The sequence below is a fragment of the Pipistrellus kuhlii genome, unplaced genomic scaffold, assembly GCF_014108245.1.
Source record: "Pipistrellus kuhlii isolate mPipKuh1 unplaced genomic scaffold, mPipKuh1.p scaffold_m20_p_34, whole genome shotgun sequence".
In the NCBI taxonomy this organism is placed as follows: domain Eukaryota; kingdom Metazoa; phylum Chordata; class Mammalia; order Chiroptera; family Vespertilionidae; genus Pipistrellus; species Pipistrellus kuhlii.
In genome coordinates, this window is record NW_023425534.1 from 833,816 (window position 1) to 845,992 (window position 12,177).

A 12,177-nucleotide genomic window follows, 5' to 3' on the forward strand; every position below is an offset into this window, starting at 1 on the left:
TGGACACGGGCAGCGTGTGTGCGGGAAGGCCCAGGGGTGGACGCGGGCAGGGGTGTGTGCAGGGAGGCCCAGGGGTGGACGCGGGCAGGGGTGTGTGCAGGGAGGCCCAGGGGTGGACGCGGGCAGGGGTGTGTGCAGGGAGGCCCAGGGGTGGACGCGGGCAGGGGTGTGTGCAGGGAGGCCCAGGGGTGGACGCGGGCAGGGGTGTGTGCAGGGAGGCCCAGGTCCTGGCCCTGGTGCTGAGAAGCTGTGTGATGCTGGGCAGGTAGCTCCACCTCTCTGAGCCCAGGTCCCCGGCACAAGGTGGGGTGACAGTGCACCCTCTGGGCTCGGAGCTGGCTCCGGGCTGAAGCTGTGCCTCGTCCGGGCTCGGCCCTCCCGCCGGTGAGGGGATGGGGACCGCTGTCTGTGCTGCCCACAGCATCCTGAGGCTCCCGGCTGCGGAGAGCCCGGGAGCTGTGGTCACAGCCGGCGAGGCCTGGCCCAGCCGGCCTCCCGCGTGGAGACGCCGAGGCGGGGCGGTCCGCAGCTCTGGGTGGCGAGGGCCTGCCGGCCCGGGAGTCGCCCCGCGGCTGACCCCAGCGCTTCCAGGGTCACACGACATGTTTGTGAAGTGCCACCTGGTGAGCCGTGCACACCTGGCGTCCGTCATACGTGTCCGGGGCGTTCCAGCCGGGAGAGCCAGGCTCAGGCTCACGAGCAGGAAACCACACCTCGACGTGCCCCTTCCCCGGCACCAGATGCCTCTGCGCCGCCTCTGCCGGAGCAGAGAAATGGCACCGGGGCCGGCCGGCGGCCTAGGAACCAGGAGGACAGGGTTCGGTTCCCGGTCATGGTCAGGGCACAGGCCCAGGTTGTGGACTTGATCTCCCAGTGGGGGGCGTGCAGGAGGCAGCAGTCCGTGATTCTCTCACCGCTGATGTTTCTCTCTCCCTCTCCCTTTCCCTCCCTTTCTGACATCAATAAAAATACATAAAAAGGGGAAAAGGAGAAATGACTGAGGACAGTGGTCGGCAAACTGCCGCTGGCGAGCCACCTGCAGCTCTTTGGCCCCTTAAGTGTGGCTCTTCCACAGAATGCCACGGCCTGGGCGGTGAAGTGGCGTCAGAAGTTTCAGTTTAAAAATGTGGCTCTCAAAATAAATTTCAACCGTTGTCCTGTTGGTAGATATTCGGCTCTGTGGTCTGATGAGTTTGCTGACCACTGTCTTAGGAGATGGGAGAGGAGATCCTAGCACTGCCTTCCAGCCGGGGCTGGTGGCCAGGGGTGGGGTACCCGTGTGATCCCCAAAACCCGCCAGAGGCGAGCTTCCACATCCTGTCCGGGGTGGCCAGGCGGGACCACGACCTTCACTTCCTGGGTCCCAGTCCCGAGTCGAGCACCCGTGTGGCTCCTGCCCGCTCCTGGGGAGACACGGCTTCCCCGTTTACAGCCTCGGCTCGGAGGCTCGGGGCGTCGGCAGAGCCCAGGGCCTCGGGGCACACCTGCCTGCGACGGCTGCGGCCTCCTCGGGGCGCGGGCCAAGCTGCCCGGACCCTGTGCACTCCTGCCCGGCCGTCCTGCGCCCCGGGGGGCCCCGGCAGCTCCTCCCGGACGCCTGTCTCCTCCGCGGAGAAGGGGCGACAACTGGAGCCCACCCAGGGAGCGGCGGGTGACCGAGGGCTCCAGAGCGGAGGGCGGGGAGCGGGGCCGGGCTCCGGGTCGGCCTGTGTGCGCATCGGAAACACGATCCCCTCCTTGTCCGCCCGCGGGGCGGTGGGATGGAGGTGCGGCCGGACCGAATCGCTGGTGAGGGACGCGGCCAGCTGCCCTCGGCCGCCAGCACCGTCGGAGCGGACACCGGCACGCGTGATCAATCAGCCGGTGCTGCTCGGCGTGGCTCTCGGGTTACACGCCGCGGTGATGTCACCGCGGCCGGAGCAGGCGTGAGAAGAAAGAGCTCCTGTGTTCCCAGCCCCCGGCAGGGAGGCAGCCTCGGCGCCCAGGCCCGCCCCCAGCCCAGGGGAGGCAGTGCTGGCGTGTTTGCTGTCAGACAGAGAACCAACGTACGTTCACTATGGACGTACATTCACTATTTACAAAACCCAGAGAAGCAAGAGGAAGAAAGAAGATATCCAGAATCCCACTTGGTTATGTTGCCTTCTAGTATTTTCCATAGAGAGCTCCATTTACTATCTACCTCCTACTCCTCCATTCATGTATCCATGCACCATCCATTAGTTCATCCATGCTATCCACTCTTCATCCACCATCCACCCATCATAGATCCATCATACATCCATCCACCATCCATCATCCATCCACCATCCACCCACCATCCATCCATCCACCATCCATCCACCATCCATCCATCCACCATCCATCCATCCATCCATCCACCATCCATCCATCCATCATCCATCCATCCATCCATCCATCCATCCACCATCCATCCATCCACCATCCACCATCCACCATCCACCATCCACCATCCACCATCCACCATCCACCATCCACCATCCACCATTCACCATCCATCCATCCACTATCCCTCCATCCATCCACCATCCATCCATCATCCATTCACCACCATCTATCCATCCACCATGCATCCACCATCCACCCATCCATCCATCCTATCCACTATCCACCCTTCCATCCATCCATGCTCCATGCACCAAACCATGCACCACAAATTCATCTATCCATCCTACACCCACCCATCTACCCACCATCTATCCATTCACTCACCCACCATCCGTTATCCGCCCCCACAAATGTATCCATCCATCTATCTTCCCACCATCCGTCTGTTCATGCATTCTTTTTTTCTTGACCGGACCCCACGATTTGTCCAGCCATGCTCTCTAGATTCAGCACATGAGCAGGAAAAAAGGCAAATAAAACAATGCACTCCTCACAGGGGGTGTGGGTGAGAGGGGGAATGGTGGGCACCTATAGCTTTGTATGTGTAAGTGTGTGAATGTGTGTGTGTGTGTGTGAGTGAACGTCTGCACACGTGCCAGGGTGTGTGTGCCACGCTGGGAAGGAAGGGGGCTGGGCCTGACCTCTGCCTGGCCTCCCCGAGGGCCTCTGGGCCCTGCCCTCCGCCCAGACCCCCGTTTGTCAGGCTGCTCTGGCTCCGGCCACGGCGCTCGGCGAGGGCACGTCCAGAGTCCAGATGGACGGCGCCTCTGCTCGCCGCGGCGGCGGCCGCTCCCACACCTGGTCCACGTTACCGGCCGGTGTCCGTGAAGTGCGGCCCGGTGGCCGTCCCGCCCCCACCCTGCCCACCTCCGTTCTAATTGGGCCGCGGAGCCGGTTAATGGTGTCTGCGCGGCGGCGGGGCTGCCGGCCGAACAATGCGCCATTCATGCCCGCCCAGGACGCCAGAGCGGGCTCCTGTCTTTAAGCTGAAAACCGAGGTTAATTGGAACAGATGCTGCGCATTCCAGTGCCAGAGGCCAGCTCCTGTGTGATCGAAACCAGGTATGTGCCAGGGGTTCGTTTTAATAGCGGCTCTTACCTTTTTATTGGCATTCACAGGCCGTACGCACACTCCGCACCGCAGACCAGCCGCGGGCTCCGGGACACCTCCCGGGGAGGGCCCGCCGGGCGGCTGCCGGTGTGTGGGTGACAAAGAGGATGCCCCCGCTGCCCCGCGGAGCCCGGGCGGGCGCTGGGCTCTCCTGTCCTGGGCCCAGGCCGTGGCGGCCCCAGGCCGTGAGCCCGCGGTGTCACCGGGTGCATCTGTCCTGCCCGCTCAGGCCCAGGCCCCGCAGACGCTGCCTCTCTCAGCAACACCCCTGCCCTGCAAGCAGCTCTGTCTCTGCTCTGAAGCTGTGGCTGCTCCGTGGCGGCCCCTGTGTTTGCTTTCAAGCTGAGTCGTCCAGCCCAGGAGGAACCTTCCGGAAGTCAGGGCTGTGGTTACGCACGGCTTCTGGGACGGGGCTGGGCAGAGGGGCCTCCCGCCTCCACAGAGAACACACGAGTCCCTGAGCCCCGTGCTTCTCAGGACTCGGGGAAAGCCTGTCTCCACAGCGCCCACGGGACCCCCGCCCGCCTGCCCTCTGCCCGGGTGACGCCCGAATATCCCCATGGGCGCAGGGCTGTGCGGAGGCCGCTGGGCCAGGGAAGCGGCTTCCTCGGCAGCTGAGCCGTCGCCCTGAGCGGGCTCCCTGAGGCCTGAGGCTGCCCAGGTTCTCACCACCGCTCCCCCGGAAGCTAAGCAGGAGCGCTTCCTGGGAACGGAGGGCCTTTCTTGGACTCTGAGACTCCAGGGAGCTGTTGGCAGGATTTACCTCAACAGATGGCTCAGTCGGTAACCTCAGCTCAGGTAGAATCCACCATGCACTCTTCCACCCATCCACCCATCCATCTCTTATCCATCCATCCACACATTCATTCATCCATCCATCAATTTATCTTTTCAACCATTCATCCACCCATCCACCCATCCATCCATCCACCCACCTACCCATTCATTCATCCATTCATCCATCCACCCATCCATCCCCTGTCCATTCATCCATCCATCCATCCACCCACCCATTCATTCATCCATTCATCCATCCATCCATCCATCCATCCATCTATTCATCCATTCATCCCCTGTCCATCCATCATTCCGTCTATTCATCCATCTATGTATCCATTCAATAAATATCTACTTGGCTCCTTCTAGGCCCCTGGCCAGTGCCTGGGCTTCCTTCCTCCCAGCATGCACACGGCACATCCCTCCCAGCTGCTGGTGGGTGAGGAGTCGGCCGGGGGACTGCGCTGGTGGCTGGTTCCCTGGAGGCCGGAAGCACTAGGAAGTCAGTGGATAAAGACCATGAGCACAGAGGCCAGAGGCAGCCTGGCCTTGTCTGTGGGCCCCGGGCCTGGCGCCTGAGGCCCTTCCAGCAGAGGGAGGCCTGCCTGGCCCAGCCCCTGAGAAGCCGCTCCTCAGGCCCGGGCTCCGGGAAACCTCCGAGAACCAGCGGACAGAGAGGAGGGGCTCCTCCCCGCGGAGTGAGAGTCAGCCGTTCGCTGGGAGTCAGCTCCCCGCCTCCCTCTCCTGCCTGCTCCACCCCCCGGCCAAGGACACACAAGCCGAGTGGGCGGTGGCCCTTCTGTGACCCCAGCACCCCGGGGTCCCTGCTGCTGGCACCCGGCTCGGCCTTCGACAGGCCTCTGGGCTCTGCCGCTGACTCCCCTTCACTCAGCGGGCCGCACCCGGGGCACAGGGGGGGCAGTGTCAGCGGTGACCAGGGCCCAGGTGGCCCATCCCTCGGGGGCGCTGAGGGGACCAGAGGCCGGGAGAGACTTCCTGCCCCTGAGAGCTCCGTGTGCCCCCTGCGTGGCATCCCCGGGCAGGGTCGGAGGGGCTCAGGGTCCGAGGGAGGCGGGGGAGCTGCCGCCAGTGGTCAGAGCTCCGGCGTGGCATCGGGGCCTCCCAGGTCTTGCTATTGTGAACGACACGGACATGGCGTCTTGCACGCCGTCCTTGCACACCCTCGAGCTTTCTACGGGGCCTGCCTGCGAGCGGGCCTGCCGGGCCGGTGTCTTCCCCGGGAAACTCACCAGGTGGCTCGGATGAAGGTGCCGCTGTAAGCTGGTGCCTCCAGCCCCGGTGGTAAGTGAGGCCACTGAGCCTGGCAGACCTCGCCCAATGCCCAGTGGTCTCGCTTTGCTGAGCCTGTCCCTCGTGGCGGGCGACTCCGGGCATCTCTGCCCAGGAGCCTGGAGAGGTGCGAGTGCCCGCGACGGCCTTCACCCCTTTCCTAGTGTTGTGTCTTCTCTATTTTTCCTCGTTGCAGTTAATTTTTTAAAACAAGCATTAAAGACTGGAAGCCTGGTGCACGAATTCGTGCGCATGTGGGGGTCCCCTGACCTGGCTGGGGCCATCTCGCCCAGTCCAGGGGGGAGGACCGTGGGAGCACACTGACCACCAGGGGGAAGCTCCTGTGTTGAGCATCTGCCCCCTAGTGGTCAGTGACTGGCTGTAACGGTTGCTTAGGCTTTTATATATATAGATGGCATAACACACAGAAAAAATGCAAAAGTCACACATGCGCATGCTGTTGTGTGAACTTTCCCTGAATGGGCATACCATGTATTCGGCATCCAGATCAGGACACAGAACATTCCAGAACCCAGCGGCCCTGGTGCCTTTCCGTCACCAACCCACCTTCCACCGCAGGTGGTAACTGTCCTGACCCTGGACTTAATGCAAGTAAATCACACGCCTGCGCTGGGCCGTCTGCTTCCTCCGTGCATGCTGGTGTGTTCCATCCCTCGCTTAGGTGTGTGGTGTGTTGATCAATCCTTTTTTTGAACCCTCACCTGAGGAGATGTTTCTATTGTTTTTTAACATTGATTTTAGAGGAAGAGGAAGGGAAAGAAAGAGAGAAACAGGGATGTGAGAGAGTTGCTTTTCTCTTACTGCTTCTAACATTACCTTTGACTTCTGACAGTTTGACTGCAATCTCTGCATGTATTCTATTGGAGCTCATCGAGCCTCTTGGATGTGCAGATTAATGTCTTTCATCAGACATTTTAAAATCAAATAAAAATTCTGAAGTGTAAAGGTACAATAACTAAAATAAGAAAAATTGTTAGATAGGCTCAACAGAAGGTTTGAGCTGGCAGAAGAAAACAATCGGTGAACCTGAGACAATGCACTGAGAAGCAGGAAGAAAAAGGAATGCAAAAGGATGAATAGAGCCTCAGAGAGCTAAGGGACACCATGACACAGCGATGTACATGGAATGGGAGTCCCAGAATGAGAGGAAGAAAGGGCAGAAAGAAATTTGAAGACATAACAGGAAAAGAACTTCCCAAATCTGATGAAAGACATTAATCTACACGTTAATGTCTTTGATCAATAGGCGTCAATGGGTGGGAACCTGCCCCTCCCCCACCCCCTGTGCCCTTGGGGCGGCACCCCATGCACCACGACAGGGTGCTTATGGCTGGTGCCACACACAGGCGCCTTCGCCATGGAAAACATCTGACCCTGCTCATCAGAACGGAGCCGCATGCGCCCCAGTCCCCGGGCTGAAGACAGTCAAGGAACCGACCGTGGCATTGAGTGCCCGCCACTGGGTGGCGCTCTGCTCCCCCGGAATCCATGCCAAAGACAAGAGCTTTCCAAAAGGGAATTCAACCACAAAATGGGCACCGCCTCCCCCCCACCCCCACCCCACCCGTCTGCCCAGACTCTCCGCAGACAGGGGCCTCGGGGGTCCCACCCGGGGGCCAACCCTGAAACAGCCACCCTGCCCAGCGAGTCCCCCACCCGGAGTAACCGCCACCCACGCTCGGTCTCATCTCTTCCCAGGAGAGCAGCAGCTGGGCTGCCAGGGCCCCCACCCAGGGGCCGTGGCTCCGGCTGCCAGCACCGGAGGACACATGGAGACACCGTCCTGCTTCCCTCAGGGGCGGAGCCCTTGAGGACGGCGTTTAAACGGTTCAGTGTGGACCCGGCCAGGGTCCCCTGTCTCCCTGCCCCTGCCCTGCCCTGTGCCCGCCCTCTGGGAGCCACCCCTCCCCCCCACACTGGGCCACAGCTGGCCCCCAGCCCTGGTCTGCCAGGCCCTGCGTGGCTGAGCTGCAGCCGGGCAGGCGGAGACGAGGTGCCACCGAGGCAGCAGGGCTGGGTGTCGGCATGGGCGGGCGCCGTGATGATGAGGACTCGGGTTCGGGACTGCTGGGCCGGGGACAAGTCAAGTGGGGTAACCAGAGGCCCCCACGGAGCTGGGACCCCTGGACAGACAGAGAGGACCCTGCGGCCTGGGAGTGGGCTGCCCTCCTGCCCCCCAGCCCTCTCCCCTTCACCCCCCCTCCAGGAGCAGCAGGGCAAGCAAAGGCCCCAGGGCAGGAGCCATCGCCCTCCCGGCTCCCTGCTCCCGGCAAACCTCCCTCATTGCACGGAGCTCCCGCACTGGGGCTGCCAGCACTCCTTGGCTTGTGGGCGCACCTCCCCAACCTCTGCTCTGTCATTACGTGGCCGTGGCCGTGGCCCTGTGTGAGTCTGTCTTCTCTTCTGAGGACGCCAGCCATAGGATTAGGGCCCATTCTCATCCAGCACGCAGGCGTCCGAGTGGATCCAGCTGTGTCTGCAGAGACCCTACTTCCAGATAAGGCCACGTGTGAGGCTCTGGTGGCTGGGCATCTCTGGGTGACCCTGTTCAACCCAGGACACACACATGTGCACACACGTGCACATGCATGCGCACACGTGCTCAAATCCTTCAGAACTGAGCATGGACTCTCAGGCCTGGTCCAGGGTCCTGGGACACAGCTCCTGATGGCCCAGCCGCCTGCCCAACCTGTGGCCCAGGCAGGAAGTGGGAGGGGCCAACTGGGGTGCCCTCCTCCCATGACACCCAGCCCTGCTGGCTGTGTCATTGGGCCGGCCCCGGGCCCTGGCCCCCAGCCCTGGCCCCACACCGTGATGCATGGGGACACCTGGGTTTGGGAGGCGGAGCGGGACCCCCTGAGTGGAGAGGCAGCCTCCCGCGCACAAACCCCTTCCCCTGGAGGCGGCACTCCACCTGAGGCCACGCCGCCGTGTCCGGCGTGAAAAGCGAGAGGCTGGCCCCTGGGCTGCACGCCCCCTCCCCGCCCTCCGCCCGGCACAGCCTCTCCCTCCTCCGGCTGGAGCCGGGGCCGCAGGCAGGGCTCTCCGCGCGGGGCTGGAAAGGATCCTTCCGGCCTCGTGCGTGCCTGGCTGTCCCCCGAGGGGGCTCCGGGGCCACCCTCGGCCGATGAACCGGGACACGGGCTGGCGGGAGCTGGCACCTCTGCCAGGCGCTGGCTCCGCTCTGCCCGCCGGCGGAGGCTTTCCTCTGGGTGCCCGCCGCTGTGCCAGGTGGGCGACCCCTGTTTAGCAAACATGATCCCTCCCGGCAGGCCTGCCTCCGGGCAGCTGACAAACAAGCCTCCTTTGTTCCGGGCCCAGCACCCGCCTAGTCCTGGGACACTCCCCCCAGGCGCCAGCAGGGGGCGGGAGACCTCTGTTTTGAGGCCCACCCCAGGGTGCTCCTGCGGCTTGACCTCGGCTCTGGCGCAGCCCCAACGAGGTGACCAGCAGCTGGGGCTCAGCAGAGGGCGGGGTGTGGGGTGCGGGGAGCAGCGAGTCCGGGGACCCAGGCCCGGGCTTGGGGAGCAGTGAGACGGCCGCCGTTGTGGTTACATCCTGAGGCCTCAGAGGCCCCTCTCACCGCCCAGGAGCCAGAGAGACCCGGCGGGGGCCCTGCTGGCAGCCCTGTCCCCGGGCCCGCAGGCGGGGCGCCCTCCGCAGGCGGCCGCAGGTGCGTGTCCCGGATCCCAGCGGAGCTCCCAGCTGCCAGCAGGAGGCGCCTCCCTGCTCCCAGCGGGAGACCCAGGCCGGGGCGGCTGGGCAGCTCGGAGCTGCCGGAGGGTGACCCTCCCCATCCTGGCACGCAGGTCCGTGCCCGGCGGGCGGCTTCCAGGAGGGCGTTTGGAGACGCGGGTACGTGAGCCTTTACATCCCTCCCGGGCTGGGCCGGCTGCCCCGCCTGACCAATGGGAGCCCTCGGAAGCTGGGCCGGCTGCCCCGCCTGACCAATGGGAGCCCTCGGAAGCTGGGCCGGCTGCCCCGCCTGACCAATGGGAGCCCTCAGAAGCTGGGCCGGCTGCCCCGCCTGACCAATGGGAGCCCTCAGAAGCTGGGCCGGCTCCTGACTGGTTATCAAAGGAGGCGGCTTCCGTCCTGGACGCGCGCTCTCTGTCTCTCTGTCTGTCTCTGTCTCTGTCTCTCTCTGTCTCTCTGTCTCTGCCTCTGTCTCTGTCTCTCTGTCTCTGTCTCTCTGTCTCTGTCTCTCTGTCTCTGCCTCTGTCTCTCTCTCTCTGTCTCTGTCTCTCTCTGTCTCTGTCTCTCTGTCTGTCTCTGTCTCTCTGTCTGTCTCTGTCTCTGTCTCTCTCTGTTTCTCTGTCTCTCTTTGTCTCTCTCTCTCTCTGTCTCTCTCTCTGTCTCTCTCTGAGATGAGAAATGTTTGCTGCCTCAGCGGCTCCACGGGGCCAGCTGGTCACCAGCGATCCGTGACGCACACGGCACCTCCTTTGGCGGGGAGCAGCACCCCGAGGGGTCGCTGGGCTCCCATTTCCCACTCACGCTCTCCACACCACGGCACCCAGTCCTCCCCAGGTGCTGGGGTGAACTGTGTCCCCCGAGTTCTCAGGCCCAAGTCCCGCCCCACGCCCTCGGCGGTGACTCAGTGGAAGGGGGTCTGCAATGACCTGTTCTGGATGAGGTGCCAGGATGGGCCCTGACCCCAGGCCCGGTGCCCTCTGAAGGGGAGGGGCCACATGCACAGAAGGAGGCCGCCCCCTGAGGAATGCTGGGAGCTGGCAGGAAGCCTAGACAGTCTCCCCCCTCCCCCCCAGTGCCTTCGGAGGAGCATGGCCCCGACCGTGAAGGTCCAGCCCGCAGGACACAGATAACACCATTGGCTCCTCACAGGGAGGGGGTGAGGGTGCCAGCCCCCCTCACAGTGAACATCTGAGGACCTTGGCCTCCACAGGAGGAAGTCACGCCAGCCACTAAGGGAGGGGGTGGGGAGAGGAGGGGAGAGAGGAGAAGACTGGGTAGTTCGGTGGGTGAGCGGGTGGATAAGTGGATGGTGAATAGATGGATGAAAGGATGAGTGGCTGAGTGGCTGAGTAGGTAGATGGATGAATGGGTGAGTGGGTAGGTGGGTGATGGATGAAAGAATTTGTGAATGAGTGGGTGAGTGAGTAGATGGATGGATACGTGGGTAGGTGGATGATGGATGGGTGAGTGGCTGGGTAGATGGATAAGTGGGTGCGTGGGTGGATGATGGTGGCTGATGAGTGGGTGGGTGGAAGGTGGGTGGAAGGTGGGTGGATGGTGGGTGGATGAATAGGTGGGTGGATGGACAGATGACTCAGGTTGGTGGGTGGTGGGTAGGTGATGGGTGGCTGATGGTGGCTGGTGGGTGGAAGGTGGGTGGCTGGTGGGTGGAAGGTGGGTGGATGGTGGATGGATGGTGGGTGGATGGTGGGTGGATGGTGGATGGATGATGGTGGATGGTGGGTGGAAGGTGGGTGGATGGTGGATGGATGATGGTGGATGGTGGGTGGAAGGTGGGTGGATGGTGGATGGATGATGGTGGATGGTGGGTGGAAGGTGGGTGGATGGTAGGTGGATGGTGGATGGATGATGGCGGATGGTGGGTAGATGATGGGTGGAAGGTGGGTGGATGGTGGATGGATGAATAGGTGGGTAGATGGACATATGACTCGGGTGGGTGGATGGTGGGTAGATGATGGTGGATGATCGGTGGCTGATGGGTGGATGGTGGGTGGAAGGTGAGTGGATGAGGGATGGATGAATAGGTGGGTGGATGGACAGATGACTCAGGTGGGCGGATGGTGGATGGAAGAATGGATGGGAAGGGAGGTGATACAAGAGCCATCTTAGAGATTTAAAGGGCCAGGCCACTGGGAAGATGCCCAGGGCTTTGGGCTCCTCTGGAAACGACCAGGCACAGAGACAAGATGCTGGTGCACTGGGGCCTGGACGGGCACGGCTCCTGTACACGCACGCGCACATGCACATGCACACGCACGTGCACGCACACGCCATTCTCTCTCCCGCAGTGGCGGTGCCCATCTTGCCACCCGCAGTTGCCTTTGCCTCCGTTGCCCATGGCCACCGGGCCGGCCCCCAGCAGGCAGGGTCTGGCCACCAGATGTCAGCCGAATGAGCCGGCCGCTGGCCACTAATTGGCTGGGGGTCCGGGCGCCAAGGACACGGGGGCCAGGGTAACGGATGGATGGAGTGGCCCCGCCCGGGCTTGGGGGTCCCATCGCTGACGCCGGGCAGGGGAAGCAGGTGCCCAGCGGAGCCCGGGCTGCTCACACGGTGCCAGCGCCGCAGCCTCCCGGCTCCCAGGTCCGGCGCCTCCGTCACGGCTGCGGCTCCTCAGGGCACAGGCAGGGGGGGGGGGCGGGGGGCGGCGGGCGTGACCGCGGGGCGGGAAGAAGCGGTGGAGGAAACGGACCGGGAACGGCCGCAGTCACGGCGGTGGTTACAGCCGGTGCCCATAAACGCGGCCAGGCGGTTTACGAGCGGCGGGGCGGGGCCGGCCGGCGGCTTCTGGCTGGAGCTCCGGCCAGAGCAGAGTGCCGCGTCCTGTGGGAAGGGCCTTCGGGGGATGCCCGGCC